The sequence below is a fragment of the Cucumis melo genome, chromosome 8 (genome assembly GCF_025177605.1).
Source record: "Cucumis melo cultivar AY chromosome 8, USDA_Cmelo_AY_1.0, whole genome shotgun sequence".
Lineage (NCBI taxonomy): Eukaryota > Viridiplantae > Streptophyta > Magnoliopsida > Cucurbitales > Cucurbitaceae > Cucumis > Cucumis melo.
Window position 1 is genome coordinate 32,770,620 of NC_066864.1, and position 6,419 is coordinate 32,777,038.

A 6,419-nucleotide genomic window follows, 5' to 3' on the forward strand; every position below is an offset into this window, starting at 1 on the left:
CCAGGCGTCAAATTTTAATGCTTTCCTTAATTTTCGTTTTTCTTTTTCTTTTTTTTTCTTTTGCTTTCTAATTTCTAGCTTTTACTTTCTAATAAAACTAAGAAATTTTCCTTTCTTTTTACGGGAATAAAATTTACTCAAAGTGAACACATGCATACAAATAAGGAATTCAAATGCTTTCCCCATGCAAGCTTTCTACCAAGCAAATATCAAGAAATCAGCATTAGGGGAGTACATTGTTCCCCTTTCCTTTCTCTTTCACTTTTTCTTTGAAGTGGGGGGGGGGGGGGGTGGGTAGCATATTTCTTCGTACTTAGCTTGCATGTGTATGAATATGAATATGGGGTAAAAAAAAGTATTTTTTTTTCAAAATTGCATATCTACCCAACCCTTGAGCTGAGCTCGACTTTATGAATTGTTATATTCTAGAGATATCTGTGATTCTGAATATGTTGAGAATAAGTTGCTTTCTTCTTTTTTGTTTTAAACCCTTTTTTAGCCATACCATATTGAGATAATGCTTGATTGAGAAAATGGTATGTATGCGTTGTGATTAAATGATTGCATGTATAATACAATAAGTGCATGGATACATTTCTAGCCTTATCTTCTTAGTTACTTTATTAGGATATGTCTATGATACACTTAGTCCAAATCTAGCCTAGATAGAGTTCAAAAAGGATAGGAGCTACTCTTTAAAAGTTGAGAAGGTTTTAACACTTTTCTCTTGTCAACATGAGTTGGAAACCTCTTATCTAGCCACAACGAACTAGATCCCTTTAGAAAAGGTTAGGTTTTGATAAAACTTGTTGTCACTCCAAAAGGAGCAGTCAAACTTAGAAACTAAGTTTAGAACTATAGAAAGGTTAGTCCACCGGTTCTAGCAAGGCCTAGTTGCCAAATGCATACTAAAGAAAGGAAAGAGAGGCTTGCAAAAAAGAAAATGAAAATGAAAAAAAAGGGGTGAGGCAATAAAGAGCTAAAAAAAATGTAATATGCATTAAAAACAAAATGCTCATAAAAAATTAGTGAGAAGTCAAATAGGTCAAGTAAAATGTGTTGAGTTCTCTAACTATCACTACAAGAAATCGAACTTTTCCCGACGTCAAAAAAGACGTCGGGAATAAGAGGTTCTCTCGACGCATAAAGTAAGACGTCGAGAGAAAAAGCTATTCTCGACGCATAAAGTAAGACGTCGGGAATAAGAGGTTTTCCCGACGCACAATTCATGTGTCGGCCACAAGACATCGGAAAATAAGGGGTATTCCCGACGCCGTAAGTAATGCGTCGGGACAAGCCTCACGTGGAAAATAAGGGGTATTCCCAAGGCATAGGTTTTCCCGACGCCGTAAGTGTACGTCGGGAAAGGCAAGAAGGTTTTCTCGACGCCGTAAGTAGTGCATCGGGAAAAGCCTCACGTGGGAAATAAGGGGTGTTCCCAAGGCTTAGGTTTTCCCGACGCCGTAAGTGTGCGTCGGGAAAGGCAAGTAGGGCGTCGGGAAAGGCCTAAGTTTTCCCGACGCACTACTTACGACGTCGGGAGATCCCCTGCTTATTTATTTCGTTTATGTTTTACACAGAACTGAAAACGAAAGGGAAAGGGTTTGGAAAAGAGAGAAACCGTCGCTGTCCGTAGCTCGCTGCCGTCCCTTCCATCTTCGTTGCCGTCCGTCGCCGCGACTGCAACTTCAGCTTCAGCCTTCCTCCGTTCGTAGCTCGCTGCCAACCTTCTCTTTTCTATCTTTCAAGTTCTTCTCTCTCCATTCTCACTTTTTCAAGATCTCGTTTATCACCCTGTAACTAAGTCAGTCAATGACTTTCAAAACAAATATATCTTAAATGAATATTTTTTTTATTGAAACAACTTTCATTGAATGAATATGTGTGCGTCTGTGCATCATAGGGTTGGCCTGACATTGGACAAACAAGAAAAATCTCAAGTTTAACGAACATTTTCAAGTGCTTTTCTAGAGCTTTCAGTATAGTGTCGGCAAACTGGTTCCTTAACAAAGCTACACGGTAAAGCCTGTCGGGGGAGGCTTTCCCGATGCAGTACATGGCGTCGGGAAAGCAGACGAAGCTTTCCCGACGTCGTGGTTTGCGTCGTGAAAGACGACGTCGGGAGAGGCTTTCCCGACGCGTGACCAACACAGCGTCGGGAAAGCCTATTCCGACTCACTTCCCCCGACATTTGTCCCGACGTCGAGGACTGCGTCGGGAGATCCTTTCCCGACATATTTTTCACTTCCTCTGACGTTTTTCGGCGTCGGGAAAATCCCGATTTCTTGTAGTGTATCATAAATTTTGGGAGAAGACTTCACTTTTGACCTAAGTAAAACCGGACAACCTTTTCTTAGCATTCTAAACATAGCATCTAGTTTGACGAAGACTTTGAAAAGAGGAGGAATCTTTCACGATCCATAAGTTGGGGAAAAACAAGTCTAAGGTGTCTTTCATCTTTTCAAAACATGTCTAGCGTTCAAATAGCAAAACTTGAGCGTCTTTCTAAACGTGCTTGTTCCAGACGAACTTAGTAAAACCCCAACATCAATCGATAACTTGCATGAACATTTGTCCTAAGTTCATGTTTGCTTCCTATGCTTGTTGCTTGACTATTTGATATTAGATTTCATTTTGCTTGAGACGAACAAAGCTTAAGTGGGGGTATTTTGTTGGGGGCAATTATTGACCCATTTATTTGTAACTTATTCTTAATCCATAGTATACATATATTCATTATTTTGATATTTTGTGTAAAATATGAAAGAAGACTTCGGTGCGAACCCAAAACAACGAAAGTCACCTAAAACGAAGTCTGAACAAAGTAGAACAGGGAAAACAAAAATTTGGGGCAAATTGGCAAATATTCAAAAAGCCGTGACACGCGTCAGCCATCCATATGCACGAGCCACCTTTGGGTCACAAGTTTGAACCTCATTCAACATATTTATTTTCTTGATTTTTCAAAAGGGAAATTGTATTGGGTAGCACTATGAGAATATGTTTTAGTAATTATGACACATACTTTTTAAATTTTGCAAATATGACAAATTTTAATCTCTAAAATATTTTGGAGATATTTTCTACTTTAAAATTTTTATTATTCCCAAACTGCCTCCATACATTCTTCTCTCTTTATTGATCATCTCCCTTTGATGCTTCATCTTTTTTTTTTTTTTTGTAAACCTCTATATTATATTTGTATTTATAATAAAAAATTAATCTAATAATAAAAAATGTTTATTTTTCTCAAACACTATTTTTCGGTTGGTTTTCCATAGGTTCTCTCAAAAATAAAAAAAGCAATAGAAAAACTATTGTTCGTTCAATCTCCATTATCGACATATTTATCTCCTTCTTCTTTTTTTCACCATTTTTATCCAGATTTTCAATCAGAATTACAGCCTAATCTCAACTTTAATGACCCCAATAAATTATAGACTCTTTGCAAAATTAAATTAAGCCACCAACATGGCTAATTACAAAGATGGAAACAAAAAAACTTAATTTAGAGCCAAAACCAAAACTAATCTATTTTAGTTCAACCATATCAATTTATCACATAAATTGTAAGAACCCACCATATGCATATGAGTGAAGCTAAGCATGCTCTGATACCACATGATGGAAAATAACAAAGCACTAAAGACATGCAGCAGCGGAATTTAAAGGATCATGCTTTACTCTATATGCATCTAAACGATTTAAAAGATAACATGCATCTACTAAGCAATGGATTTAAACGAAAAGCCAAAAGGTAAACGATGTTCTTACCTTTGTAGTTCTAAACTTCTTCTTTAATCCAACGCTTCATTGCATGAATATCACGAACAAGGACAACCACCAAGCTGACTTACTATGCTCAGGACCAAGAACAGAGTTGTGGGACTCGGTTATGCAAAGAAAATTTTATAGAGAGATGGGGAGTGAATCGTTTAGGTGTTTGTCAGAGAAAACCTCATTCTTTTCTCATTCGGTAATGAGAAGTTTTATATGAAATTTACATGCAAATTTGCATGTAAATTATTTCATATCTTATCAACACCTAATCAATTCATTAACTCTTTAATGAAATTAGTGGCTTCAAATTTATAATAATTTGTCACATTTCCCATTAACCGTTAATTAATAAAGTAATTAGCCAAATGGGCATTTTGGTCATTTGACCAACTTAAGTCAAAGTCAAACTTTGACTTTTCTTAGTCAAAAGTCAACTTTTCGATTTTTTACTAATTTTCCCGTCTTGACTAATTCTAACCTCCCGAGTATGAATCTGTATTTATTTCTCTAAAATTCAAATCATATTTGAATATAAATCCAGTCAAAGTTCAAAATCAACATGTTGACTTTTTGACCGTTCTCTAAACTTTTCAAGCTTTTAAATATGAATCTATATTCATATTTATTTAAATCATATTTAAACACAAAACTTAAAGTTTATTTCTATCGACTTATATCTTATATATTTGTCGATTTCTCTCTCTTATCTTTATTCGAACAATTCGAATTACTTCAACATACTTGTTCTTAGTTGAATCCATATGAGCTAGTAGGGGAACCTAATAGACCTATAGATCATGGGCTCCAACGATCCGAGATTAACTGACTAAACTCTTTTAGACCACAATTAATCAACATTCGTTAACTAAAGAGTCATTCCACTAAAGACTCTTAGTTGCACTCTCCTCACTATAGATATATTTATGTCCACCTGATATAACCATGATGGGTAAGTTGATCCTTCACAGGTTATTCGTAATCTTGGTTGGGTCAAAATACTGTTTTACCCCCGAGATTACATCTTGCTCCTTAAGACCCACTGATCCACCATTAAACAATTGCTTTAAGGTCCAACCTATAAACCAGAATACTTCTCGGGCCAATGAGAAGGTGAGGCCCCTTGTTCAAGACTTGGATTCAATCCTTAAGGGAACAACCTATCTACTATCCCAGAAGTGGGTAGGAGTGAATTCCATCTTGCACCTTATGTGTTATCCACTCGGTCTTACCCCTAAAATGGGAGGCTTATTGGGCCAGAGATGTTGAGCTGCCCTCACCTATGCAGATCTAGAGATACTACCGAATGAACAGAAGTTCATAGTTAGCTCAGGATTAAGATCAAGTTACTTAGGTCATCATAATTGAAATAGCCAGTTTATAGTTTACGGTGTTATAACTAAAAGTGACTACTTCGTGGTTCCAGTCTTATGCAAACCATTTACATAGGATGCCCCCACTCTTATGTCTCTACATGAACGATTCAAGATTACATCGTTTGTACTAACTACGGAGCGGGCCGCATCCATAGTGTTTATCCAGAATAAGACGCCAACCTTATTCATACACTATAGACTATTTGAGCTATTAACCTACTTAATCCGTGTTTATGTCTATACATAAAGTTCAAGTGTATTTGACAAACTCAATAAAATAGCATCGGGACCTAAATTTATTAGTTTTAAGATTATAACATTCAATAATTAATTTTATTGAATCAAATAATAAAGTATGAGTTTTATGACAAAAATTCCAATAATACAAATTCTCACAACAAGAGTTTAACAAGGAAATGCCAAAAACCTTCAAAGTCTTCAACATTTAATGATCGTTTAGGTTCCCAGTCCGATTGTTTAGCTCCTTGACTGATAGCTTATCCTTTTAAACACGATCGCTTACCTTTCTAAACGGTCGCTTACATCTTTCAACCTTGAGAGGGAAAACTTTAAAAGACTTAGTGAGTGAAGTTTTAAGAAAACCTTTCGGAATGCATTTCATAAACACAATCGTTTAACAAAATAGGCTTAGCGCCTCAGTTCACAAATACAATAATTCGCGTAGATACTCATTAGTCTCGCATATCCTTTTCGAGAACATGAACTCTTCCCTACGCCAAGACTCAACATCTCGCGTTTAGACTATTGTGATGTCCTTTTCATCAACAACATCAAGGAATTTCTTGGTTCATTTTTCGTTACTCAGGCCGCTAAACACAATACACTCTTTTATGCATTAGTTAGCTTCATTCCACCATGCAGTCCTTTCCTACATGGTTGCCTTTACTCCTTAAGTGCATATAATAATTAGCTCATTGATAGGAAAAGACTAATGATTTGAACACAATTTCACATTTATTTAAAAAACATAAAACATAACATAAGCTTTCATTCGAAATCTCTTTGTAAACATTCATGTATGAAATATCAATATAAATCAATATGAGTTTAGAAGAAAGCTTTAAGAATCTTTAAACATTTTTGGAAATTCACTCACTGTCTAAGCTTCCTTCCTTGAAATGTTCAGCACTCCTCTATGACACGTTCGTTCACTTAGTTTTTCTTATAAAATCTCAGAATAATCATTCCATTTTTGTCATTTTCTCTTATTTATATTAGTCTTAAGTTGAATTAGTCATTCTTTAA